Source organism: Neofelis nebulosa, chromosome 10, assembly GCF_028018385.1.
Source record: "Neofelis nebulosa isolate mNeoNeb1 chromosome 10, mNeoNeb1.pri, whole genome shotgun sequence".
NCBI lineage: Eukaryota > Metazoa > Chordata > Mammalia > Carnivora > Felidae > Neofelis > Neofelis nebulosa.
The window spans coordinates 56671219-56697432 of NC_080791.1; the positions used below are offsets into that span (position 1 = coordinate 56671219).

The 26214-nt window shown below is 55.4% G+C and overlaps 1 protein-coding gene across 6 annotated transcripts in view; it reads left to right on the plus strand.

Moving 5' to 3' along the window:
- Positions 1-26214, plus strand: part of GDPD5 (glycerophosphodiester phosphodiesterase domain containing 5) — an 88116-nt gene continuing 61902 nt past the window's right edge. For 2 of the 6 annotated variants that reach the window (XM_058687730.1, XM_058687722.1), the window contains exon 1: positions 1-821. The gene's annotated coding sequence lies outside the window, so the exon portion shown is untranslated. Of the gene's footprint in view, positions 822-19747; positions 19771-26214 lie in introns of those variants that run through there. The other 4 variants (XM_058687728.1, XM_058687727.1, XM_058687729.1 and 1 more) reach the window with 4 other exon arrangements.

Genomic DNA, 26214 nt, shown 5'->3' on the forward strand with positions numbered 1-26214 from the left:
GGCTCGGCTCCGGCTCCGGCTCCGGCTCCGGCTGCAGCTCTTGTGGGGGTGGGCGGCGGGGATGACAGCAGCGGGGGTGGCTGCGGCTGCCGCGCAGGGCTAAGCGAGCCGCGAGCGAGCCGGGGGAAGAGGAGGAAGTGGAGCCGCGGCCCCGAGCTCCGGAGTCAGCCGACGCGCCGAGGTCCGCCCCATTTTGCAGAGCGAGCCGAGTCCGGACCTGGGAAGACTTCTCCGCCGGGCTTCGGCCGCCGCGGCTCTGCGCGTCCTCGCCTGCGCCCTGCCCCGCCTGCCCCAGCCCGGGGTTCTGTGCCGGGACGCTCCCAGCCCCGCGATCCGGGGCGTCGTGGCTGGGACGCCCTGAGCTCCCGACCCGATCCAGTGCCCTGGGGCGGGAAGCCCCTGGCCCACCGTACTGGTCTATGGTTGCGGGCTTGTACCCTGCCTTTCTGTAGTGTGTGTCGGAGCCCCCGGACCCGGGTTAAGGCGGGTGCCCACAGCCTCCCGACCGAGTGCAACGGAGCCCAGAAACCCCCCGACTCTGGCTCCCGAGACCCAAACCTTCAGCTGCCTTCCGCCCGGTGCTTTGGACTTGGGACCGTGCGAACGCCCAGAAAACCCCGGCCCGGGTCCAAGCACCCCGTGAGGGGTCCCAAGCCTGCTGGGCAGTTGGACTGAGCCGGACCGAGCTGGTGCTGCGAGCCGAAGCCGTCACCTTTCTGCCGCCCCAGGCGAGGGCTCAGCGTTTGCCCCGAAGAAGGGATCACAGGCCACCCCACCACCACCACCCCTGCCCGGCGGCCGGCGAGAGCCGAGAGCTGCAGGTGAGAGAGCCCCGGATGCCAGGCAAGGGCGGCCTTCGACCCCTACCGGGCAGCGCGGGGCCAGCTGCGGGCGTGTACCGGGCACTAGCTGGGGCTGGAGCTAGGAGAGGGCGCCTGGAAGGGAGAAAACGGGCACTTATTGAGCGCCCATTGTGTGCGGGTCCGCGCCCCACCCTTGCGCAAATGGTCCCTCGTTTAAGGCTCACTACTATTCCATGAGATAAAAGGTGTTGTGCATTGTTATGGGCTCTTACAGATGGGGACGCTGAGGCTCAGCGGGGTTGAGTGACCCTGATGTTTTCACTCCGGGGGATGAGACTGGGTTGGAGGGTTAGGGTGGAGAGGGAAAGAAGTGGAGAACGAAGAAAGGAAGTGGACAGCCGCCAGGCAGGAGGTGGCGGGGAGGGGTCAAAGCAGGGCCACTGGGGCATCCTGAGGCTGGGGAGGTGGCTTCCTCTGGCCGCCTTCCCTCCCACTCCACGGCCAGGTCACGTCCCAGGAAAGGTGACCCAGAGTTGAAGGTAGAGATGGGAAGCTTCCCAGTTCCACAGCTTCCCTCCCTGTGGACCCCACACCAGGGAGCAGTGGCCCCTGGCCCCTGTGTGCCAGGCTCTGGGGTCTCTAGGACACCATGGCATCCTGAGATGCTGCTAGCTTGTTGGGAAAACTCACTCTAGAGGTCCCCAAGTCAGAGCCCATCAGAGCTGGAAGAGGTGAGGGCTCTCAGCACTCACCAGCTCCCCTCCTTCACATTAGTAATGGGACACAGGAGGCTGGGGGCATGGGCGGGGGGGGGGGGGGTTGCCAGTTGTCCTAGGGGCTAAAGTAAGTACGTGGTTGAGGCAGCAGTACACTTGAGAAAATCTTCCCAAAGATCTTTCAAGGTATCTGCTCCCTGTTAGCATCTTCTGGGTGGGTGGCTGGGGTTTTCTCACCCCTGATGAGAGGTCAGGGTGACCACTTATGAGGCTGCTTTGAGAGTCTGTGTGGTGGTTGCTGGGGCCCAAGACGAGCCAGCAGTCCCATAGCCTTTGGCCCAGACTGAAGGTCTGACCCCAGCTTCCCCTGGGCAAGGGAACCTGCCAGACACCTCTGGCCCGGGAGGGGAGGGGCTTGCTTAGGGTCTCTAGGCTGGGGCTGCCAGGGCTAGGGGCACAGTCCCAGGTGTCTGGATTCCCAGGCAGGGGCTCCTTCTGTTGCCCCCTGGGGCCATGCAGAAAGAGGGGTGTTGTGAAAGATAGCTTGGCGTGAGCTCTGTAGGTTCTTGTTCTGAGTGGGGAGGGGGAGGGGACGTGGCCTTGGTCTGAGCCCTGTGGCCTTGGCTGGGAGTAGTTAACCCCTGCTGTGCCCAGCTTCCTGGTGTCTGGGGAAACCCCCTTGGAAAGCCCCTGGGAGGTGGAGGAGGGTGGAGAGGTCAGATGAAGGCTGGAAGCTCAGTCCCTGGGGGTGGAGGGGTTGGGGGGCACCGAAAGAGAGGGTCACAGAGGGGCTTGGCATCCCCCCCCAACTCCCATCCATGGGGATTCAAATTCTCATTATAATCCCTACATCTAAACAAAGCTCCCCTTTGATGAGATAATTTCACACCTGTGATCTCATTTCATGGTGTGGTGGAAAGAACCTGGAACCTGGAGTGTGAGGCAGGATGGGGGTTGGGGGGCCACCTGGGACCTCTCAGATGCATGCATGTCTCCAAGCCTCACCTGTAAAATGGGGTCAAGGCAGGCTGTGTGTTACCTGCTCAGATAATGGGGCCATCACATCTGGCAAACTGTCAAGTGCTAAAGAGATTTTTGTGTTTGCCAGGACTGGGCTTGTTACTAATGGCTGCCATGTGGGGGAAACGGAGGCCCAGAGAGATGAAGCCACTTACTTGCCCAGGGCCTTGGAGTTTAATTCAGGAACTGAGCGTCAGTTCATACCAGGTGCTCTGGAAGTTACCCAGATGGAAAAGGCAGTGGGACGACTAGCTCCCAGTTGGGTGGACTAAACAGCGCAGGCAGACAGCTAAGTCAGACCAGGTGGGCTGAATCTGCTCTGCTTCCCGCTGGGCACTTTACTCTGGGCCACATGCACTTTACTCAAGAGCACTGGCTTCCCTGTAAATTGGAATTTCGCTTTTACAAGGTTGTTGTGAGAATTAAATAAGATGCAAATATATAGTGCTTGGCCAGATATCTATTTCCTTCTCTATAAAGAAAGAAAGCTTGAATTTTGACCAGGAAAATTCTCAGATCTGCCTTAGATTAGAAGGTAGGCTACCGTTGCAGGCTCACAGACTGGGGTTTGCTCAGCTGGGACTCCTGTATGGGTCATGCTCCCCTGGCTGCTTCCCTGTTCCACAGCCCTCCGGGATCTGCTTCGAGACCCTGGCTAGGGGCTCCGGATTCTGACCTCCCACCCCCACCCCAGGGCTGTTGGCTTCTGGGGTTGGGAGGAGCTGGTGTTCATTCCCCCTGGCCCCTTGTCTGGCCTTCCTAGGCACAAAGGTGCAGTGAATAATTTATGGCTCCCCTCATGAAATGGGAGGCAGGCTCAGGGAAATTGCTCTGTGCTCAGCTGAACCTCTGAATCCTACCAGAGCAGGTGGGTGGTTCCTATCAGTGCTATTAGACGTCTTGGATATGGAGGGAGGGGACAGCATGGGAAGAAAGTGACCTATCATCAACCATGGCTCTTTTCCTGTTGGGGGTGGGAGCAACATAGACCTGCAGGAAACAATGAAAAGCAAGCTAGGTGTGCTAGGATCCAGTCGTGGGCCTGTGATTCCAAATGAGTGCTAGGGGCTGGCAGGGAGAGGCTTTGAGGCTGGAGTAACCCAGAAGGCTTCAGAAGGCTCTGTGGGCTGGGACAAGAGGCAGTTTGCTATAGTGAGTAGAGGTCTTGACATCAGTTCAAAATTGAATCCTGGCTGTGCCACCTACTGTGAGACAGCGAGTGAGACACCATCCTGCCAGGCTTCTGTTTCGTCCTCGGTAAAATCAGAGACCAGAGACGTTATGGGTGACTGTGAGGTCATATACGTAAAGCACATGGTGTGATGGGTACTTGGTAGAAGGGTGCTTCATCGTGAACATGAAGCATGGGGTGGGCTAGTAGCAGGGTGGATGGGATGGTGTAGAAGGCAGAGAGGTGGGGAGAACTCTGGAGTAGTAATACTGGGGTTTGTGGGGTCAGTGAGGCATGTGGGAAAAAAAGGGATGGGTGGCCAGATGGTACAAGGCCTTGAATGCCCGACAAACTTCACACTTCAGAAAGCATATGGAGTCCTCACTGAGAACCCTCTGTGGCTCTTTCTTGACTGTAAAAGGAAGACCAGGCCCCTTTGTTGTGCATTCCAGGCCTTGCCCACCGCAGCCACTGCACAGACCTCTGGCTTGTTGTTTCTCACAGTCTCCCGAACCGGTCACGTGCTGCCCTCTGCTTATGGGGTTCCTCTCAGCATCCCGACCTCCCTGCTTCTCTGCTCACCTCCCCGTTTGTGTAGGCCTAACTCAGGTCATAAATTCCCCCCAGAAACATTCCTGGATTACCTAACCCTCCGGTCACATCTCCTCTGAATTTGTAACACTTCACAGTAATAGTAATAAATAACACCTACCGCAGCATCACATTTTATAGTCCGTGAAATGTGCCTGCATACGCACTTAATAACGCTATGCTGGTGATATGAACAGTAGCTAATGCCCTTGAGTACTTCTGAACTGCTGTGCCAAGTACTTTGTAGGTACTCTCATTCACAACTCTGGGAAGTAGCTCCTGTTATCACCCAGAAACTGGGGCTCAGAGAGGTACGTCGTGGTCTTGTTCAAGGTCGCACAGCTAGACAGTGGGGAGTGAGGAATCAAGCTCCTATCGGTGGCTGAACAGGCCGCCTGTCTCCTCCGCTCTACCTGAGTACCTCGAGAGCATACTTTGCATATAAAAAGCCTAGAAAGAAACTTTCTTCTCAAAGCTAAGGAAGGGCCAGGTATCCAGACCCTGGCTATGCGACTTGAGGTGAATCAGCCCCCCTCGGTGGTCCTGTTTTCCCATGTCTGTGGTGAGTGGGGTGGTGTCCGAGCCCCCGGAGCCGCAGCCTTCTGCAGTGTCCTCTGTGACTCTAGAAGGTGGAGGAGGAGACCACAGTAATCAGGGCCAGAGGATGTGGTATGACGGGCAGCTGTGATTTTTGGCCTGGCCACCGTCTGGGCCAGCAGGCTCTGTAGTTAGCTGCTGCCTCCACTGAAGGGGGTGGCGGCCTGAGCTGCTGGCAGCATGGTCATTAGCTGGGCAGAGAAGACCCTGTGATTGGGAGCCGACCGGGCCAGGCCAGGTTGGCAGGGCTGGGGCCCGGCTGGCCCAGCCACAGTGGGGTCATTGGCAGGGCACCTCCTTCTCTCCTTCCTTCGCAGCCTCCCAGGTGGTGGCAAGTCCTCACTGGGCACCAGAACTTTGTAGGCCGAGGCCGGCCCTTCTTCCTGTTGTGGTGGTCATGGGGGTAGAGCAGTGAGGATTCTAGCCATGCTGAAGATGCCTCCTCCTAGAAGCTTCCACGACTCCTCCCAAGCAGGCAGAATCTAAGCCTCCTTCTGGGCAGATCCGCACGCTCACTCGTTGACTGTGGTCTGTGGAGAGGGGTTGTGTGGGCCTGCTTCCCTCGCCAGCCTGTTAGAACTAGATTCTCGGCCACCCCGGTCCTCCCCTCCTGACCGAGTGCCTGGCACAAAGCAGCATTCCCCTGGTTGGCAGTTCAAGCTGCCCCTTGGGCAAGCCGCTCAACCTTTGTACCTCTGCGTCCTTCCCTGTAACGTGGGGCTGATAATAATAGTGTTGTGGGGATTCAGTGAGATGAGAGGGGTGAGGTGCCCGGCCAGACCCGGCACACAGGCAGGTACTCTGTCGGCCTGAGACCACTTGCCTGTCCCCTCGGCAGCCCCGTGAGGGAGTGGCTCGGGAAGAAGCTGATTAAAGGGTCCAGCCAGTGGTGCCAGGCGGGAGGGTGTGCCAGGTGGCAGGGGGACTTGCCGGAGGAGGACACTTTGCTGCCTGAGGAGGACTCTGTCAGAGAGCTGAGATTCCCACGCCTTCCCAGGGAGCAGGCAGCTGTCAGACACGAAGGCTCGGAGCTAAGTTCCGGGCACGGGGCAGCACCAGGGTATCTGGGGACCTGATTCTTCTCAGGCTCCAGCAGCAGGAATGGCCCAATTGGGAGGGGCCGTCTGAGTCCAGGTAGGAGATGCCCAGCAGAGAGTGAGTCCTTCTTAAAGGGAAGCAGTGTTCATTTGGTCTCTCTGTTTTCCTGTCTCTCTGTCTGGTTGTCCATGTGTATGTTTCTCTCTCAATCTCATACAGACACATGCGAAATGTAGTTTGAAGGGCGCCTGGTGGCTCAGCTGGTTGAGCGCCCAACTGTTAATTTTGGCTCAGGTCATGATCTCATGGTTCGTGAGGTCGCATCCCAAGTTGGGCTCTGCACTGACACCGTGGAGCCTGCTCAGGATTCATTCTCATTCTCTCTCTCTCTCTCTCTCTCTCTCCCCCCCCCCACTCTTTCCCCTCTCCGTCTCTCCCCCTCCCTCTCTCCATTTCTCTCCCTCCCCCCTCTCTCTGCCTCCCTCTCTCGCTCTGTCTCCCTCTCTCTCTCCCTCCCTCTCTCTCCCTCCCCCTTCACCCTCTCCCATTCTCTCACTCTCAAAATAAATAAATATTTTCAAACAAATAAACAAAAATACCCAAAATGTAGTTTGATTGGAGATTTTGGTCTATGGCGGGGAAAACAGACATTAAACAAGTAAGCACACAGATACAAAACTTCCAGATTGTGAAGAGTGACCTCCTGGGGTGGGGCCAGTCCCATCAACGTTTAGGGATGGTGATATAGAGTCATGCTGAGACCACAGCCGAGTGCACATACTTATTAGACATGTGACTTGGGCAAGTGATTTAATCTCTCTGGGCCACAGTTTCCCCGTCTGTAAAATGGTGACAATTACAGCATCTGGTGCATAAGGTTGTAGTGAGGAGTAAATGAATTATACATGCAAAGCACTCAGAAAATACCTAGCACACAATAAGCACTCGATGCATGCCAGCTGTCATTAGCTCTGTCTCCAGCACCTAGCACGGAGTTTGGCAGAGATCCGGTGCTCAGGAAGGGCCTATGGAATGAGTCCCAGGCTAAGGGCAGCTGCTCCGTGTAATGAATGGATGGCCTGGTAGGGAGGGGAGGGCTCGGAAGCAGCGACAACACTGCGTGTGACAGAATGTGGCAGGGAAGGCGCGGGGGGGGGGGGGGGGGCGGGGGGGGGGGGTTGTCCAGTGCTGGGTGAGGAGGGTGTCAGGAAAGGCTTCCTGCAGGTGGTGTTCCCAGAGCTGAGTGTGAAGATATCATTTAACACACACATGTGCGTCTGCTGGACCCCACAGGTTTCCCTCTTCCCCACCCCACCCCCCCCCCCCCCAACCACACGCTGTCTCACCATCTGTGACATTGTGCTGTGAGGGCACGAGTGAGGCAGGTAGGGAGGAAATGTGGGCTGAGGTCTGAGAGTCTCAGCCCTTCCCAGGCCTGGGACCAAATCTCCTAGAGAAAAGAACAACCAGGCCTTGCTCGCACCCAGTAGAGGTGTCTTCCAGCATTGATCCTATAGCTTTTAGGTTTTTAAATAAGTGGACTCGGTTAAAAAAAAAAATGCCGTGAAGAATTTGTCTCATCCTCGCACCCAAGAGGCTCCAAGAGAAAGTTTTCTTCCACTGACAAGAGCCAGGATCCCCAAGTATCTTGAAGGAGTTTGCCTCTGAGACACCCTGAAGTCAGAGATCCCTTGCTGCCTGCACTTGTGGTTGGCTGTGGGGCCTTGGGGACGTGACCTCATCCGTTGTGTTTTGCCCATTTTTGTGTCCCTCTTGTAAAATAGACTCAGAGTAATAAACCTTTCTCCAAGAGGTGGGTAGGGAGCCTTTAGGGTAGAAGATGCTCTAGTGGGCACATCTGGGCCCATGACTCTCAAATTTTTCTGCACACTAGAATCGTTAGGGAACTTTTCTTTTTTAATTTTTTTTTAAAATTTTTTTAACTTTCATTTTTGGGAGACAGAGAGAGAAAGCATGAGTGGGGAAGGGGCAGAGGGAGGGAGACACAGAATCCGAAGCAGGTTCCAGGCTCTGAGCTGTCAGCACAGGGCCCGATGTGGGGCTCGAACCCACAAACTGTGAGATCATGACCTGAGCCGAAGTCAGACACTCACCCGACTGAACCACCCAGGCGCCCCTTAATTTTTTTTTTTAACATTTATTTATTTTTGAGACAGAGAGAGACAGAGCATGAATGGGGGAGGGTCAGAGAGAGAGGGAGACCCAGAATCCGAAACAGGCTCTGGGCTCTGAGCTGTCAGCACAGAGCCCAACACGGGGCTCGAACTCACGGACCGCGAGATCATGACCTGAGCCGAAGTCGGACGCTCAACCGACTGAGCCACCCAGGCGCCCCAAGAATCGTTAGGGAACTTTTAATAGTCCTGCCTGGGCCGACAACCAAGGCCTCAGCAGTTTTTAAAGCTTCCTAGGTGATGTCAGCTCCCCAGGATTGACAACCACCCACCACCCTCTGTGGGATGCATCTACAGTGTCCTCAGGATGATACCTGCACAGCCCCATGATAAGGAGCGCATTGCTTCCAGGCTGCTCCCTCCTTTGGGGTACCGCTCTTCCCGGGACCTCCCTGCCTGGAGAAACAGGGGAGTGGAAAGGCTTTGCAGTCTGAGAAGCCTGGGTTCCAACCCTCCTCTGCTGCCTAGCTGGGTGTCTTCTCTGAGCCTCGGTGTCCTCATTTGAAAATAGGAATAGCAATCATCTTTCTCTGAAATGGCTGTGGAGACCACACGAGGCCATGCACAGAAAGCGTCAGCACTGGTGCAGCAGAAGGTCACAGACAGTGGCAGAGCAGGGCTACACCTAGACTCTGGACTCCCCCACCCCCCCGGCCCCCCCGTGGTGCTCTTTCCTCCTGCTGCAACCACGGAGACCGGGTCTCTTAGATGGAGGCTGGTATGGGGAGGGATCCACACCCTGTCTTGGAGCCCTTTCCTGCCCCCCTTCTGTAAGAGATAAGATAAGGCAGCAGGCATTTTGTTTTGCTGGGATTTGTTTTAATGGCCAAAGCATCGAGCCCTCCTTCACAATGAAGCTTTGTCTGAATCTGCTTGTTTTTCCAACCTGGACACCCGATGGCACCGCCCGCTTGGGGCCCCGTCCCACCTGGGAGAACGGAAGAATGTCAGAAGATTTTTTTTTTCCCTTCCATCTAGGGGAGGGTATGGGGGAGACATTGAAGGCCTCTGTCTGGCCCTCACCAATAACTGACCCCATTTAAGTCAGCTGCCTCTGTTGGAAGCCAGTTCAATGAAATTATTTCAAGGCAGTTACCAGCATGGGTTTTGCCGGCGGAAAAGCTTGCATTTGAGTCCTGTCTTTGTCACTCCCCGGCAGTATGACCCTGGGTGAGTCATTTCAGCTTTTTGAGCCCCAGTTTTCTCTTCTGTAAAATGCATGAATAGGATGCACTTCATGGGCTGTTGTGAGAAGTAAATGAAGTGCTTAGTGTATAAAGCTTAGTGCCTGCTGTATACACTCAGGAACCGTCATCGATTGTCCTCCATAAGAGCTGAACTCTGCCTCCTGCTCCTTCCTTCCTTCCCTGGTCTGGTCCTGCCATGGCCTCCAGCCTGCTCCGTGTGCTGGGCCAGGCCCAGGCCGAGACAACGGAGGCCTGTGTATAGAGTAACAGTAACGGCACCCCTGTAAACTGCTCTGCTTTAATCATTTGTTCCATGGTTATTTAGAAGAGATTCCGAGGGCTGTTTGGGGAGAAGGCTGCAGAAAGGGGGTCATTGGTGGTGGTAGTGCTTGATCTCCCCTGCTCTGGCCCAGCCAGAGAGAGAGTATCAGCCCAAGATGAACTGCTCCGGCAATAAATAGGGGTGTGGCAAACCAACAAAGGAGTGTGCAGCACCCAGAGCTCACAGCCCCTGGGAGCCATTCAGGGCTAAAGGGGGCTGAAGTTGCAAGGGGAGGAAGTGGTCAGCGATATGGACCAGGGCCGTGGCCTGCAGTAAAGGGAACCGGTCAGCTCAGGAGACCCAGGGGGGAGAAACCTCAACTCTCTCTCTTCCTCCAGTCTCCCACTGGGGCTTCCCACTGGGTGAACCTACCCAGAATCCCGTGGCACGGAGCCCAAGGCAGTCCACTAAGATCAGCCTTCCGGGCCCCCAGCAGGGTGGGGAGTGGACCTAGAGTGGCAAACAGGACGTATTCCTCACTCCATCGATCAACAGCTGTGGAGTCTGGTAGCCACCCGCCTTAGGATTCAGTTGAAGGATCATCTCTTGTTACTTGGGCATATCCCTTATGAAGGGGGTGTTGGCCCCTACACCAGAGACAAACCAAAGCATTCCAGTGCCTTAGTACCCCTTTGAGATTGGTGCCCAGGCCCCTGCCCACCGAGCCTGCCATTGTGTCCAGTTCCATCCCCACGGGTCCTGAGAGGACCTGGCTCTGAGTTTTCTCCAGCCCGATCACCTGAACAACCTGTGTCTCTGTCCCTCTTTGTCAGGCAGTGTGGGGTAGTGGTTAGAACACAGGCTCCAAAACCAGACTTTCTCCTAAAATCCTGACTCTGCCATAGAGGCGGGGGAACTAGACAATGTGCCCCTAGTCTCTTGGGCCTTGATTTCCTCATCTATGAAATGGGGATAACGGAGAGTACTCAGAGGGTTGTTGTGATGAGCAAATGAACAAACAAATGTGAAGTACCGGGAATAGTCCCTGGCGAGCAGGGAGCAGCCAGCAAATGACAGCCTTTACCGTGATCACAAATAATATAGTGGGAGCCCAGAACTCACAGTGTGGCTGGACCATCAGTATGGGGCAGGGACTGTCACCACCCTCAGTCTAGACTCTGTTCCAGTGACAAGGAACAGAGTGTCGTGTAGCCTTGCCACACTGCGGACCTTCACCTGTCAGCCATCTGCCCCCCCCCCCCCCCCCAGTCCTCTGATGCAAACCATGTCCTGGGAGGAATGGCTTCTCGTTCTATCAAGCCTCAGTTTCCCCATCTGTGGACTGGAGTAAGTACTCACAGGGCTGGGGCCGTGACATGCAAAGTGCTGAGTGTGGCTGGAGGAGTCAGGCTTCTCCTCCACCCTGTTGCCGCAGAGAAGTCAGGGACCCAAGAGGCCTGCCTTGGTCCACGTCTCATCCCCCAAATCAGGCTGTGGGTAGCTTCCAGAGTGGCCTTGCCAGGGAGGGCCTAATCTGTGGAGTGAGGCAAAGGTTGTGGGTAGGTTGGTGTCAGGTGAGCTCAGGTGGCTCTGGGGTAGCCACTTTACATGCTGTCCTTAGAGCTGGGCAGCCAATAGTGGCTCTGGCATCAGCCTTTAATACCCGGAATGAGCCACACCACCCAGAGCTCAGGTGGCTCTAGAGAGCCTATGTAGACCAGGTGAGAGGAGTGTGGGACCAGGCAGGCCTGGGACAGATGATGCAGGGGGTGCTGGGCCAACACTACAAGGCCCTGTGAAGGGGTGCCCGGGTGTGGGATCTGGGGAGAGCGTGAGGTTCCTGCCAAGCAGGGCGCTGGAGGCATGGTCAGATGGAAAATCTGTCGGGGTCCATTGCATGGAAAGCACCCATGAGGCCCCCAGCGATGGTGTCTTGGGGGCAGCTGGGCAGACCTAGAACGCAGAGCCCTTTCTTTGCAGCTGGCCACCGCTGAGCACTCCCTCGCCTCCCTGACCGGAATGCTGTGCATCACCCGTAACACACCCCTGGGCGTCTGAGGAGGCTCGGGCATAGAGGCCCAGGGTGGGTGTGGCAATGAGGGGAGGTGTGCAGGTTTCCAGGTCAGTCCTGGCTTTGAAGCCCAGCTCCGCCTCTCTTGACCAGAACTTTGAAGACACTGGGCAGGTCACTTAACCTCTCTGAGCCTCAGTTGCTCACCTGTAAAATGAGGGCAGTAGCACTTCCCTTCCAGATCTGTTTCGAAGCGAAAATGACGTGACGGACGAGATCGCATCTTCTACTTTAGAGGAGACTCCACAGTCATCCTCATCCTGCTGTCTTTGTCCCTTTTTAATGCTGCCTCAGGAAGTTCTTTCTTGTGTTCAACTGAGATCCATTGTGCTGTAACTAGAACCTCCTCCCTGTTGAGGGCTCTGCAGAGGCCCGAGTCCGTGCTCTATACAAACGTGCCCCGTCAGTACCTGCACTGAGGCTGCGTGTTGGTTTTCACCCTGTGGCTTGGGGGCCGAGCTGTCAATGGCCAGCGCCTCCTGACCACCGTGCAGTGGGGGTGGGTGCATCATCCTGACTGTTCACACTACTCTTCCTTTCTGTGCTCAATCCATGTTCCCAAAGGGATGACTTCTGGGGCAGTGGAGAGAGCCCTGAGCTGGGCCTAGAAGGCCTGGGTCCTGGTACCCACTTGGCCCGTCTTGCTGTGTGGCCTGAAGCCAGTTAGCAGCCTCTCTGGGCCCCAGTGAGGATGTCTGTGCCTGGGGCTCAGCTCTCTCCGGTGAAGATGTATGCGGTTCTGCCTAAAGACCGTTTTCCTCCCTCTCCCCGACCTGGGCCCCAGCCAACCCCGGGAAGCCAGCAGATTAGGGTCCTGCTGGTGGCCGGTGGTGGTAAGAGCCGAGTCCACTCTCCGATCAGGGCTCCCAAGGGCAGGCAGTGATTTCAAGGTTAGATGGGGGATTTCTGGTGGATGGGGTAAGTACCCTCCTCTTCGGGGATTCTGAGAGCCTGAATCTCTTCCTACCTACCCCGCTGCACTCACCCAGCTAAAGGTCAGTCACATTTCTTGAGTCCCACCGTGGAGAATATCTTTTCCCACATGAAGTCTGCTTTTTTAAATTTTTTTTTTTTCAACGTTTTTTATTTATTTTTGGGACAGAGAGAGACAGAGCATGAACGGGGGAGGGGCAGAGAGAGAGGGAGACACAGAATCGGAAACAGGCTCCAGGCTCTGAGCCATCAGCCCAGAGCCTGACGCGGGGCTCGAACTCACGGACCGCGAGATCGTGACCTGGCTGAAGTCGGACGCTTAACCGACTGCGCCACCCAGGCGCCCCTGAAGTCTGCTTTAATCCCTCATGGTGTGGGGGGAACCCGAGGCTCAGAGAGATGAGGAGACTGGCCCCGAGGCCCCCCAGCCTGTCCGCGGGGAGTGGTGAAGGAGCCTGGAGCTCCTGATTCTGCGGGGGGCCCCCGTGGCAGAATGTGCCCTCTAGGCCTCATGTGCCCTCTAGGTCCTCGGCAGGGTGTAGCACAGGGGAGCCAGGTGATCTGAGCAAGGCTGTTTACAGCCTGGGATGGGGCTCTGGGAAGAAGTTGGCCAAGGAATGGAGGAGACAGAGGGGTTAGGAGCCCGGGAGTCCTGAGTTCTGAATGCCCCTGTGAACTTCAGCGTTTGGTTTCACAGAGGAATCAAGACTCAGTTCTTGTTGGCTTTGGACACCTAATAGTTTACCTTTATAAAGCACTTTGATATCCACAATGTCACTGAATCCTCACGGCAATCAATGAGAGGCAGCGTGGGACTCGTCTGGGAGGGCAGGAGAGGGTGAGCTCTGGAATCTGACAAACCCAGGTTTAAATTCCAGCTCCCACCAACTCTCTGCCTTCGAGCAAGTGAGTAACTAGCTGAGCCTCAGTTTGCTTATCTGTGGAAGGGACAGTCATTCCCCACAACAAATAGCAACGGCTGTCTTGCTGGCTGTGCACACTGGGTGAGATAAAGTCTATGACCACTGGCCCAGTGCCTGGTGCAATATAGTAGTTTTCGTGATATTTATCATCAGCCCCACTTTATAGATGGGAAAATGGAGGCTCAGAGAAGGAAGGTGATTTGCCTGAGGTCACACGGTGATCTAGCTTGGTCCTCCAGACTTCCTGTGTGTGGCTTTTTCCTCCAGCACTTCCCTTTCTGTCCTCAAGTGACCCGACACCTCGTTTATCCAGTCTTCAACGTGTGATGCTGTCTGCTGCTGTCTGATGAGGCCCGGAGTATACCCTCCCCCACCCAAGTGCCTACCAGCACTTGCCTGGCACGCAGCGGGCACTTTAAAAATGTTTGTCCTGTGCATGACTATGTTGATAAGTTTGTGTAAAAATGTGTTTTTCCAGGCAGCCAAGGCTTGTGTCCCTAAAGCTTCCTTCTCCCTCATCCCCTTTAAAAACAACCCTTTCATAGTTTGGGTTGGAAACCTTGTGAAAAGGATTGATCACTTCCTTTCCCTGCACAATGGTTAACCTCTCCGGGAAGGGCCTTGCGAGCACTCACTGTGGTGCTGGGAGCACTCAACCCTGCTGGCCCTGAGCCGAGTGACCCTGGGCTGCTGCGCCTGCTTGACTGCCGTAGGGTCTGCTTTTGCAGGTTTCTGGCTCTTCTCACCTTGACCTTCATTCTGCTGCCTCCAGCAGTCCACCACCTTTGTTCCCTCATGCGCCATGTGTCTTTCCTGATTTACGGCTTCTACCAGTTAGGGTAGGGGCTAAGAAATGGGACAGCCGAACTTATTGGAATTGGTTTGTTCGTTCATTCATTCAGTCATTCAACAGCCATTGTTGATTCTGGGTCTTGCTAGGGATTCCATCCATCCGTCCGTCCGTCCATCCGTCCTGATGGAGGACTTCTGCAGTGGCTTGTGATCAGTCAAGACATGACCACACCCTCCTGGCAGTGCACGCAGGGAAATAATGATGTGTACATAGCAAATGCCAGTACGGGACCTACAGTTTATGATCTGCCTCTGAGTGCATTACCACACCGAGTCTTTACAACAGCCCTGAGAATGGCTTTAGCCCGGTTCTGTGGATGATTAAAGCAAAGCTCAGCAAGATGAGGTCTCCTGCCCAGTAGCCAGCAGTGAGCACGGAATTGCAATGGGAACTCAGGTCCCCAGCCTGGCCTGTCACCTGTTCCCTCTCCTCTGTCCTCCATCTGTAAGCTGTATGATGCCCCATTCATTTTCTGCTTCTGTCACAAAAGATCACTGGTGATGGCTTAGGCCAGACCTGTGCCTCTGTACAATGGTCAGCACGGGGAAATGTGGCCCTGGCTGTATGCCAGACACAAGCACCCTTTCAGCGCGCATACCTCGGCCTGCAGTGGACCTGCTCACACCATCCAGTCCACACTTCCCAAACTGCTCTGAGGAGCTCTAGTTCCCGGCAAGGGTAAGGGTCCCAGGACACATGAGCATACAAATTTGAGAAATGCTAGGTCACATAAATCGAAACAGGACTTCTCAGGGCTTTTAATGTGTTGATGTAAATTAGTCTCCCAACAGGTGGTGCGGTACGCAGCCAGCCTTTCCCAACTCCCAGGCTTGCTTCAGCATGCAACTCCTTTGTCACCAAGCAGGGTCTGGGACTAATAGCCTAGAGAGAACACTTTGGGAAGAGCCAGATCAGCAAACCCGTACTTTCTCATTTTGTACCGGAAGCCTCCAGCTAGAGCTTCTTTCTTGCCCACGGCTGTTTGCATTTTGAAAGAGGATCACAGGGAACATGGTTTAGCCCCAGGACAGAACTGATAATAATGGCGGAGGTTCAGGCAGCGGGAGGAAGTGCAAGGTGGAGATATTTTTATTCTTTCGTCCACCATGCGACCATATCTCAGACATCTACTGTGTGCCAGGCACAGAGCCAGCATTTGGAAATGCCAAGATGCGTCTGACTAAGAACCTTCCATTTCATTTCCCCGTGCCCACGAAGGGTTTTTAAAGAAAGACAAATACAAGCCTTAAAAGGAATAAGTGGTTCTTCTAAACTGTTCAGGGTCTTTGTGGTGGGTGGGTGTGTGAAGTTCATTTCGTCGGGGGCTTTAGTCCCAGGTCCTGAGGGGTATGAGTGAGCCAGTTCCAGGAACAGTTACCCTGGGCAGAGTGAACAGATGTTGTCATGGAGGTCAGGAGTGTGGGGAGGCTCAGAGGAGGCAAGGAGGGAGGGAGTGGGCAAGGGCAGCTGGGGGATCTTGAGTGAGGCTCTGCAAAGAAGCGCAGAGGTTATAGTGGGAGGTGCGGGGGTGGGCAAGCATCCTGGGAAGACAGGAGCCTGAGCAAAGGTATAAAGGTGGCAACGGGTGGGTTACGTCTTCGGGGTGCTGTAAGGAGCCAGGGTGGTGGGGGAAGAGGGAGGAAAGGCGGTTTGTTGGAGATGGGGCTGGAGAAGCTACCTGAGGCAGATCATGAGGGTCTGAACACCAGCAGAGTATGTGCCCACCTGACAGGAGCATCTGGAGGGCCAGACCATGTCGCATTCATCCCAGTGTGTCTGGCACCTGGCGGTGCCCAGTTTGTGGACTGGCCAGACTCTTCTACTGTGGGACCTTGAACAAGTGGTTCCTCCTCTCTGGACCTTGAGTGGCTCGTGCTCATGTCAGTCAAGGTCACCTAGCACTTCCCCTCCAGCCTTGAAGGACTCTCAGGGATTCTTGATATGTGTGCAGGGCAAGACCCAGAGCATTTCCCCTCTAGCCCGAGGTCCACTGGGCTGCCCTAGCTGGGCAGGGGCCAGAGGCTCCCTGGACAGGGGGCAGCCCGTTGGCTGGGGTGGAGGTCAAGCTGGCTCTGCTGCTGGAATTCACTCCTCTCTGTCTTTCTTTAGCAGTTGGGCACTGGGCTCAGGATGAAGTGCCTCAGTGTCCTCATTGCTTGCTGGCTCTTCTAAGGCTCCAGGCTGTAACTGGGGGGTAAGGGGAGTCGAGCCAGCCTATGGTTGCGGGTTGTGTACCTGAAGCTGTTTGGTGCAGGGTAGGAAGTTCTGCTTCCTTCTTTGGGAAAATGGATAAGTTACTTAACCCCTGAGCCTCAGTTTCCTCATCTGTAAAATGGGAATCATAGTAATTTCCACACTGACCTTTTGTGAAGATTCAATGAGCCGTAGTCTGTGAAAGCGTATAGGAAACTAACTTATCCCACACATGTGTAAACCAGTCTTGTAAATAACATTTATTTGCCCACTATAATCTCCCAGGCCTCTGGCCCACTCACTCCTTTCCTGGAAGTGCTCCCTGGGCACCGCATACCGTTTTCCATGCAGGTTTCTCCTGCTGAGTACATTTTATCCAGGCCAAAGCCATAGGAGCCCATGAATTATGTACAAGGAGCACATGCAGGCCAGGGCTGTGTTTACACTCCAGTGTCTGCGTGCATTCCAATAGGAGGAGAGACAGCACCACCCGTCCTGTCTGCTGGGGGCTGGACCAGATACCGCCCCCTCCCCAGCTGCTTCCCAGACGCCTGCAGGGCTTTGGGTCCTGGTCTCTAGGGAAGGGTGGGGAACACATGTGAGGAACTCCCCCCTCCCCAGCTTACCTGTCCTGTTCACAGGGATGGGGTCCAACAGGGCCTGCCCACCTACAGGCCTGTGTCCTTGGGTAGCTGGTGGGGAGGGGAGTGGTTGGGGCCCGTGGGCAGAACAAGACAGTCACCCTCCCCCCCGCCCCCCCCCCCCCCCCCCCCGCCCATCCCTTCCACTTCCCAGTTGGTGCCAGGACATGTCAGTCGGGACGACTCAGATCTCTGGTGGTGTGGATGCTGCTTTATTTCAGCAGGGCTTAGTTGCTTGCTCTCCGAGGGGGGGCCTACACCTTTTCACGCAGAATCCTTGGTCACAGCCACTCTGCCTATGATGAGGCGCAGGGGGACAGGACTGGGCTCTGCCCAGCATCTCTTCTCCCAGAGTTCTGAGGGTCCGTCTCAATGCCCTTGTTCCTGAGAGGCTCCCAGATGGTGTCCCGGCCCCAGCAGGGGGGCTCCCGGCAGACAGCTGGACTCAGCCAGCACCCAGAGGGATCACAGATGCTGGCTCTGCTTGGGCTGGCACGGGGGCAGGGCGGAGGGGGCCGGCAGGGGGAAGGATATCATGGAACGGGAACGTAAACTTAAGCAGTTCATTGAAAGAAGAGCCAGTAAACATAAGCAGCAGTTCTCCCCCATCTTAAAAAGGCCTGACACACCCCGGTTTCTGTCCAGCTCCGTGCAGTGCCCGTGCAACCTTAGATCTGTGACACGGCCTCGTCTGTAAAATGCTGACGACAAGGCCAACCTCACGAGGCTACCGTAAGGTCAGATCAAAACACCCAGCAGGTGGGACATCCAGGAAGGTGCCGGGCACATAGTAGGCCACCAATTTTCAGGGAGGATCTAATTATAGCCCAGAGCAAAGAAATCAGGACTTTGGAGGCATGATGTGGTGTCTAAGCAGGAGAAAGAAAACTTCTCTTCAGCTCCTTGAAAAGGTCAGTGCAGCTTAGACGCGTTCTCACACCGATGACCCCAGCAGAGGAGCTTCTGGGTCAGCAGGTGTGGTGGGCCTTCCTGTTGGGACAGGCGACGCTCTGCAGCCAGGCAGCCCTGGGTGTGAGGTGTGATTCTGCATATTTGCCAGTGGCCCAGGGTGAGTCCCCAGTCTCCCCGTCCCCATAAAAGGGAGGTCATGGATACCTAACTCTCAGGGTTGTGAGACTCCGGTGAGAAATGCCCTATAAAACTCTACTGGGGAATAAAAGCACGAGTGACACATAGTAGGTGCTTGGGGGCTCTGCAGGAGGGTGGCCCGGGGTGCAGGCCAGTGGCCCAGGGCAGAGAACCCAGCCTCACCTTCCTTTCCGGCCTCAGGGCTGTGCTCTGCAGCCCCCTCACACAGGCCTCAGGCTTCGGGAAGGTCAAGGGCCTCCTGACACCTCCTTGTGGTCACGATTGACCCCCCAGGCCTGCACCACGGGCTGACGGGGCTGACAGAGCTGACCGGCAGCTGGCAAGGAACTAGGCCCCTGCTCAGCTAAGAATAGAAGGCTTTGTGTGATTTAAGTAGCAGCCGATCGCATCAGGCCTCCCAGCCTGGCCCAGGGGGCTTATTAAGCGGGATCTGGGGCCATTGTGGGTCCTCCTGGGTGGAGGAGGGAGAAGGTGGGTGAAGGGTGCTGGGGCCACCACGGGCTTCCCCAGGACTTCTCTCTTGTTTCCACGTGATGATGATTTGATTTTTTTTCCATCAGTGAGGCTCATTGCTCCTCCCGTCTCGTCCCTGGGGCTGGCTAGGGAGCATCACCCAGTGTTCCTGGGGGAGAAAGCTCTCTGGGAAGTGTTCAAACAAACAAACTGGCCTCTGAGAGGAGCAAACAGATCCACAAAAATGGCTTTGTCTTCAAGGAGAGAGCTGTCGATGGTGGCCATTTATTGAGTGCCTACTGTATGCCAGACCCTGCTGGGCTCTGTGTTTGTGCCTGTGCCTCATCAACCCTCAGAGGGGTGCAGCTGGGAGGTGTCCTCATGGACATCATAGGGATGATGTCCAGCTAGTACTTTGCAGAGCTGAGATTGGAACCAAGGACTGTCCCACCTCGTTCCTTCTGGGGGCAAAAGATTCCTGAGTCGGGGGGAGAGGTGAGAGTCTCAATTCCTGGAGAAAGCCCTAGGCATGGAGGACTTGTCTTGGTGCAATGAATTGTGCTTTACTTTTTTGTTTTTTTCATTTTTATTTTAATGATTGTTTTTGAGAGAGAGACAGAGAGAGAAAGAGAGAGAGAGCACAAGCAGGGAAGGGGCAGAGAGAAACGGAGACACAGAATCCCAAGCAGGCTCCAGGCTCTGAGCTGTTAGCACAGAGCCCCGTCGCGGGGCTCGAACTCATGAACTGTGAGATCATAGTCTGAGCTGAAGTCATATGCTTAACTGACTGAGCCGCCCAGGTGCCGCGAATTGTGCTTTCCTTTATGTTACTCCAGGACTGGATTGGGAAGAGGAATTGTGATCCTGTCACAGAGTAGGTGCAGGCACCTGTTTGTTGAGTTGGAACAAAACCAGATCCCATTGGGGCTCAGATTCCCCTTCTGTGAAGTGGACAGAAGCTGCTTGGGGCAGGATCACGAGGCCACAGCACCAGATTCCTGGACTTTTGAACAGTGAGTGTCCTGGTCCCCCTCTCTGCAGGTCCTTGGTGCCTCCCACCTCCCTCTCCCCTCAGAGATTATTGCCAGTGTGAGAACTGGGAGGAATCCTGGGTCACCCTTCGGTTGTACAGATGGGAAGACCGTGTCCCAGAAGGATAGGGGTCATGAAGCAAGTGGGCTGGGAGCACATAGTAGGTATTTAAGAAATCCCTTCTTTCTTCCAGTGCCTGCTCCCCTTTGGGCACTGCTTTGGTGTGCAGATCTGAAGGGCTGTTGTGGGCTGGGGGGCGGAGTCAGCCAGGTCCTAGGAGAGAAGGAGGGAAGCAGGGGCCAAAGGTGCGAGCCTGTAGTGCCCTAGAACCATCTGCACTTACCCAAATCCTGCCCAACTCAAAGTCCCCCACTTCTGTGGAGCCTGCCTGGACTCCCCTCCCTAAAGCCCTTGTAACCTCCCTCTCTACCCCAAGAGTGGGGGATTTTTTTTAACTGTGCTAAAATACACATGACTTAAAATTTACCATCTTAATAATTTTTTTTAAGTTTATTTTGAGAGAGAGAGAGAGTGAGCAAGCAGGGGAGGGGCAGACAGAGAAGGAGAGAGAGAGAATCCCAAGCAGGCTCCATGCTGCCAGTGCAGAGCCCGACATGGGGCTCAAACCCATAAACCGTGAGATCATGACCTGAACCAAAATCAAGGCTTGGACACTTCACCAACTAAACCACCCAGGCGCCCCAGCGTCTTAATAACTTTTAAGCGTACAGCTTAGTAGTGTTCACTTTATTCACATTGTTGCACAACAGATCTCCAGAACTTTTCAACTAGCAAGACTGAAATACCCAGGAAACTGCCACTCTCCATTCTGCCCCCGCCCCCCATTCCCCAGCCCCCAGCCCCTGGCAACCTGCATCCCACTAGGAATTTGACTACTCTAAATACCTCATATACGTGAGATCACACTGTGTTTGTCTTTTTGCAACTGGTTTATTTCACTCGGCATAATGTCCTCATGGTTTGTCCATGTTGTAGCATGTGACAAGGTTTCCTTCCCTTTTTAGCGGCTGAATAATATTACAGGGTGCATGCATACCACACGTTTATCCATTTGCCAGTGGACATGTGGGTTGCGTCACCTCTTGCTACTGTGAAGAGTGGGGGTTTGGGAGGTGAGCCGGCCTAGTTTGGACCCTGGCTTCTAGCATCACTTGAGCTGTGGGTCTGAGTCCTTCGCCCCTTACTGCTGTGCCTGGTGGGGGGGGGGGGGTGCAGGGATTAGAAATTGTGTGTGTAGAAATGCCCGGCAAGACAGTGAAGCGGGGGTGGGGGGATTCATTCTCATCATGCACTTTTCATCTTGGGACAGATACCTTTTGGGGTTTAGGGGATCCACATGCCAAGCCCACCTTAACCCCCTTCTACGAGGCCAGCTCAGCATCTGGTGAATCTTAAAACAGTGGAGCGGGAGAGCACCTGGGCCCACAGAGGGGCAGAGACTTGCCCAAGTCTGCACAATCAGACAGTGGCCATGGCAGGATTAAACTAAGGTCTCCAGCCTTCCGGCCCAGGAACTTTCCTGCTGTGGTCTCCAGGATCCATAGGCCTGGTCCTCAGGTGGGACTGGCTCTCCAGGGGCCTGTGTGTAATCCTGTGGCATGCAGGGCTGGGGGAGGCAGGGAGCAGGGAGATGAGCATCTCAGGCTCCTCTGTACAGGGCCAGAGGCAGGTAGCATCAGCTGGGCTCCTCTGATGGCCTCCTTCTCCCAGGGCTGTGGACAGCAGCACTGCCCCAGCGATGAGGGGCTTGTGTCGGACTCCTTTGCATGGTTCAGGCTTGTCTGAGGTCCTGCCTTGCACCTGGGAGCTCACACTCTGCTTTCACTCACCTGTTCATTTGCTTATTCCTTCCCTAGTCATCTATTCAGCAAACACTCCCCGAGGCCTGCTGTGGGCCTGGAGACCAAGCCGACCTCGAAGGCAGTTAGTGTGGTGTAGCAGTAAATAGTGTGGATTCTGGGGCTAAACTGCCTGTGTTCCAATCCTGCCTCTGCCAATTGCCTGACTGTGCTCTGTGATCTTGGCCAAATTGCTTAACCTGTCTGCCTCTGATTCTTTTTCCCTAAAGTGGGGATAACGATGTTCCAGTGACTGTTATTACAAATCGCCTTGCAATTCAGTGACTTTATATAAGAACAACCATTTTATTATCTCAGTTTGTATAGCTTGGCAGTCTAAAATGGGCTCAGCTGAGGGGCACCTGGGTGGCTCAGTCGGTTAAGCGTCCAACTTCAGCTCAGGTCATGATCTCACGGTTTGTGAGTTCGAGCCCCGTGTTGGGCTCTGTGCTGACAGCTCAGAGCCTGGAGCCTGCTTCGGATTCTGTATCTCCCTCTCTCTCTGCCCCTCCCCCACTCACACTCTGTCTCTCTCTCTCTCTCTTAAAAATAACGTTAAAAAATTTTTTTTAATGGGCTCAGCCGAGTGGTTCTGGCTCAGTGTTTCTGACATGGTTATAAGCCAGATGATGGCTACAGCAATGAGGAGCTGGGGCAGCTGGAGGTTGGCTGGGCCTCTCTTGATCTTTATGTAGTTTCCGGGCTTCGTTTCCATCTGTGAGCTCCTCTGGGAGCCTCGGAGCAGTCAGGTTGTCTACATGGTGGCCCAACACTCCAGCAGGGGTACCCCAGTGAACTCCACAGAAGCTGCATCACATTCGATGAACTGGCCTTGGGAGTCTCATAGGGTCACTTCTGCCATTACTCCCAAGCACCCCCCAGATTCAAGTGGGGGTAGCCTAAACCCTACCTCTCCCTAGGAACATTGTAGGAGGCGCATGTGGGGTGAAAGCTACTGCTGCAGTTGTCTTTGAAAATACAGTCTGCCACAGTTGTGAGAGTTAGGTAAGTCAAAACACAGGAGCTGTCTAGAACGGTGACTAGGCATTGTATATAAGCGATAGCTATATATAGTCAAGGGTGACCGTATGCAATTTACTCATGATGTGCTGATTTTAAGACCTGATTCCCAGTGCGGAAGCCAATTCGATGAACTGTAGCATTTCTCACTTGGGTATTGAGGGATCTATAGGAATTCAACATGCAGGGGCAAGTGGGAGGGCCCTCTGTGCAAAGGGAACGAGCTGTGTAAAGGTGTGGAGTGTAAAGTTCCTGAGGCCTGGACTTAGCTCCTGGTGGCAGGGGCTCCCCTGAGGTGAGGTGGGGGAGGGGGGCTGGGAGAGTGGACGGAGGCCAGGCTGAGAAAAGTTTTGCGGATGGGATTTGATCCCGTGGCTCCCAGGGAGTTCTTGGCTGTTTCTCAGGCAGAGATATGAAGGGCTGGAGTACCCTAATGAGGGAGCCACTTCTGAGGTGTGACCAGCAGAACTGGGGGAGGTACTGGACTTAGGGGGTATAGGGAGAGGGCAGGAATGATGGGACTCGTGCCCGCGTGTTTGCCCAGGGCGTTTGCATCAGTTTTGCATGTGATGAGCATAACCACACTCACTTGCCTTTTCTCCCCTTCTAGTATATTGGACACTTTGCAATTTTTCTCTGCTGCAAGGGGAGATGGAAGGGTGGGAGGGTGCCTGCCTTGGCAGAGGGGTCTGGAAGAGCCTAGCAGACAACCCTAGGGAAGCTGGCAGGGCCAGAGAACTCTCAATGGCCTCCTCCTCATGCCTCAGCCCCATCTGCAGGGGACGCACCCCCCCCCCACCCCGCCACCCTCATGGTCTCCCCTTCCAACACCCCTGCCTAGTGTGCAGCTTCACAGGGTCCAAATGGAACAGATCCCGGGGGTTGTAGTGTCCACCCCGTTCACATTACAGATTGGGAAACTGAGGCCCAGTGACTTGCTCCAGATGCCACAGCAAGTTAGCAAAGGATCCAGCCTCAAGCTGGCCACATGGCTGCAGCAGGTGCAGTGGCACTGAGGGCTGCCTCTGGTTCAGTTTGACAGGAACAGGTGCTCTTCGGGTGCAGGGCTCCTCCCTACGAGATCCTCCACCCTCCACCCCCGAAGCCTCCCCCCAGCCACTCTCTAAGGCCAGTGCTCCCTCCTGAGGGAGGTCGTGGATTTGGAGGTCGGGAGCCTGATTTCAAGGAAAGAGAAGAAGGGGCTCTTTAGCAGCTATGTGGTCCTGGGAAAGTCACCTTGTCTCTCACCTGTAAAAGGAGCAGGAGCGCACCAACCCCAGCAGGGCTGTCCTGAGGATTAGATGGGCCCTCCGGTGCTGAGCGATAATCTCTGATGCTGGTGCTGCACCTGGGAAAGGGAACCGCCAAGGATTACTCGGGAGAGGGATTTGAGCTGCTATGTGGAGGCAAGGCTGGACTAGCGCTGGGAAAAGGGACTCGGTCTTGACCCTAAAAGCTCTGGGCTTGTGACGGGGCCGGTCCAGCCCTTCCCTTACACGTGAGAAGGGGCCCAAGGGAAAGATTGGGGTGGGATCCAGGCAGGATCCCCTTCGGGGGCAACCTCCCCACCTAGCACTGAGAGGGAGGGCTTCCCAGAGGAAGAGTTTATGGAAACTGAGAGGGAAGGAAGGGTCGAAACAGCAGAGCAAGTACGGTTGCTGTCTCCTCCCGCCCCAGCCCCTGCCCTGCATGCAGCTGTGAGAGACAACCCTGAGCTCCAGCCAAGCTGACCTTGACTCCTGGCACCCATGGTGTCCGTGAGGGAAGCAGAAGCCCAAGACCACACTGCTTCCAGAGTGCTATAGCTATGGGCCTGTCTACACCTGCGTGTGCCTCCATGAGCCTGTGTGTATTCACGTATCCATGTGTATTGCCTGGGTCTGCCTGTGAATATGTGCTCTAAGTTTGTGTATGTCTGCCTCTGTGTGTTTGTGCATGTGCTAGCACATGTATGAGAGGGGGCCCTTGGTTTCCTGCAGGCCCCATGGGGTCTCTCCTTATAAATGGCAGACAGGTTAGAATGTGTCGACAAGGGGCCAAGTGCTCATGTGTTTTAAGCCCTGAGGAGGGGTGGAGCAGAGACAGCCGTTGCTCTGGCAGGTGTGTGGGCTGAGGGGAGGTCCAGATCTCACGAGTGGGGCAAATTCAGCAGAAAGACGAGTTCCCCAGATCTGGAAAGCCTCTCCCAGGGGCTCCTCTGTGCAGAACTTGCAGGTGGTCCTCAAATCAGGCACCACCTCTACTCTTGGAGCCAGCCAGGGACATCAGTGTGCAGCTGAACACGAGCATGGCTGCTGAACCGGGCTGTGCAGGGCCCATGGAAACAGGAAAAGGCATGCCCAAGTCTACCAGGAGAGTCAAGGAAGTCTTCCTGCGGAAGGAGTTTGAGCCGAGACTGCAGGGCTATTTGGTGGGAGGGGAGGGGAGGTGGAGAACAGATGCCAGGTGGGCCTGGGGGCTTGAGAAAGATGGGTGGGAAGGGTGATTCTCATCTGCCGGGCCTGGAAGACTGGAGAATGGAGGTGCCTTGAGATAAGGCACAGGGGTGGAGCAGGTTTGGGGGAATGTGATGAGTCATCATTGCGCCACTGGGGGTGTGAGGTTCCTGTTGGGGTGTCCAGGCCGGGATGACCAGGGGTCCCTGGATACTCCAGACTTGAGCGTGGTCCAGGCAGAGACAGCGGTGCTAGGTGATCTTGCACAAGGAGAGTGTGAAGGGCAAGGGAGGACAAAGGGCGTAGGAGAAAGTGCAGCACGAGGCTCTGGGCAGAGAGGGGGACCTGGAGGCAATGAGGGAAACCAGAGCAAGTGGTGTCCTGGATGCCAGGGTCCAGAAGGTTTCCGGAAGGAGGGTGAGGCCCACAATGTCAGGGAAGAATGAGAGCTGCACGGTGGGCTCACTCATGTGGAGGTCATGGTTGAACTTGGCGGGAGCACAGGGCTGTGGGTTTAGCAGCAGGTGGGAGGGAGGCGGTGGAGACGTGAGTGTAGACAACTCTTTCAGAGATTTGGATGAGAAGGAAGGAAATAAGGGGTGTGCTAGCTGGGTTGGGGTGGAGGGGGACAGACCGAGTGAGAATAGACTCAGGGCCTATTCTTTGCCGCCTGCAAGGAGCCAGCCCAGAGGAGGTGCCGAGGGAGGAGGAGCAGGGTGAGACTGCTGTGGACACCTGTACTGGTTCTCTGCTGGGGCCCGGGGGGAGGGCGCCTGGAGGGGGCAGATTTTCCAGGAGGGATGGTTGTGCAGAGCAGGGGAGGAGGAGGTGGCATGGTGGCGGCCCTCAGTCCTGCCCTGAGCTCTGCCAGGCTCCAGTGTACCTGGCCACCCTGGGAGTGGGAGGACCTTACATGCAGAGACTTTTGACGTCCTAGGAGGCAGAAGCCCCACAAACTCAGAGCATCCTCCTAACGCAGGTTGCAAGTCAGTGGTTGAAGCTCAGGGCTGGGCGGAGTTGGCCTCTGGTGGTTTTGGGTCTGTAGGGCTCTAGGGGTGGCTTCATAGCTGCTTCAAACAAGAAAAGCCTGGGAAGGTCAGGGCACACGGAT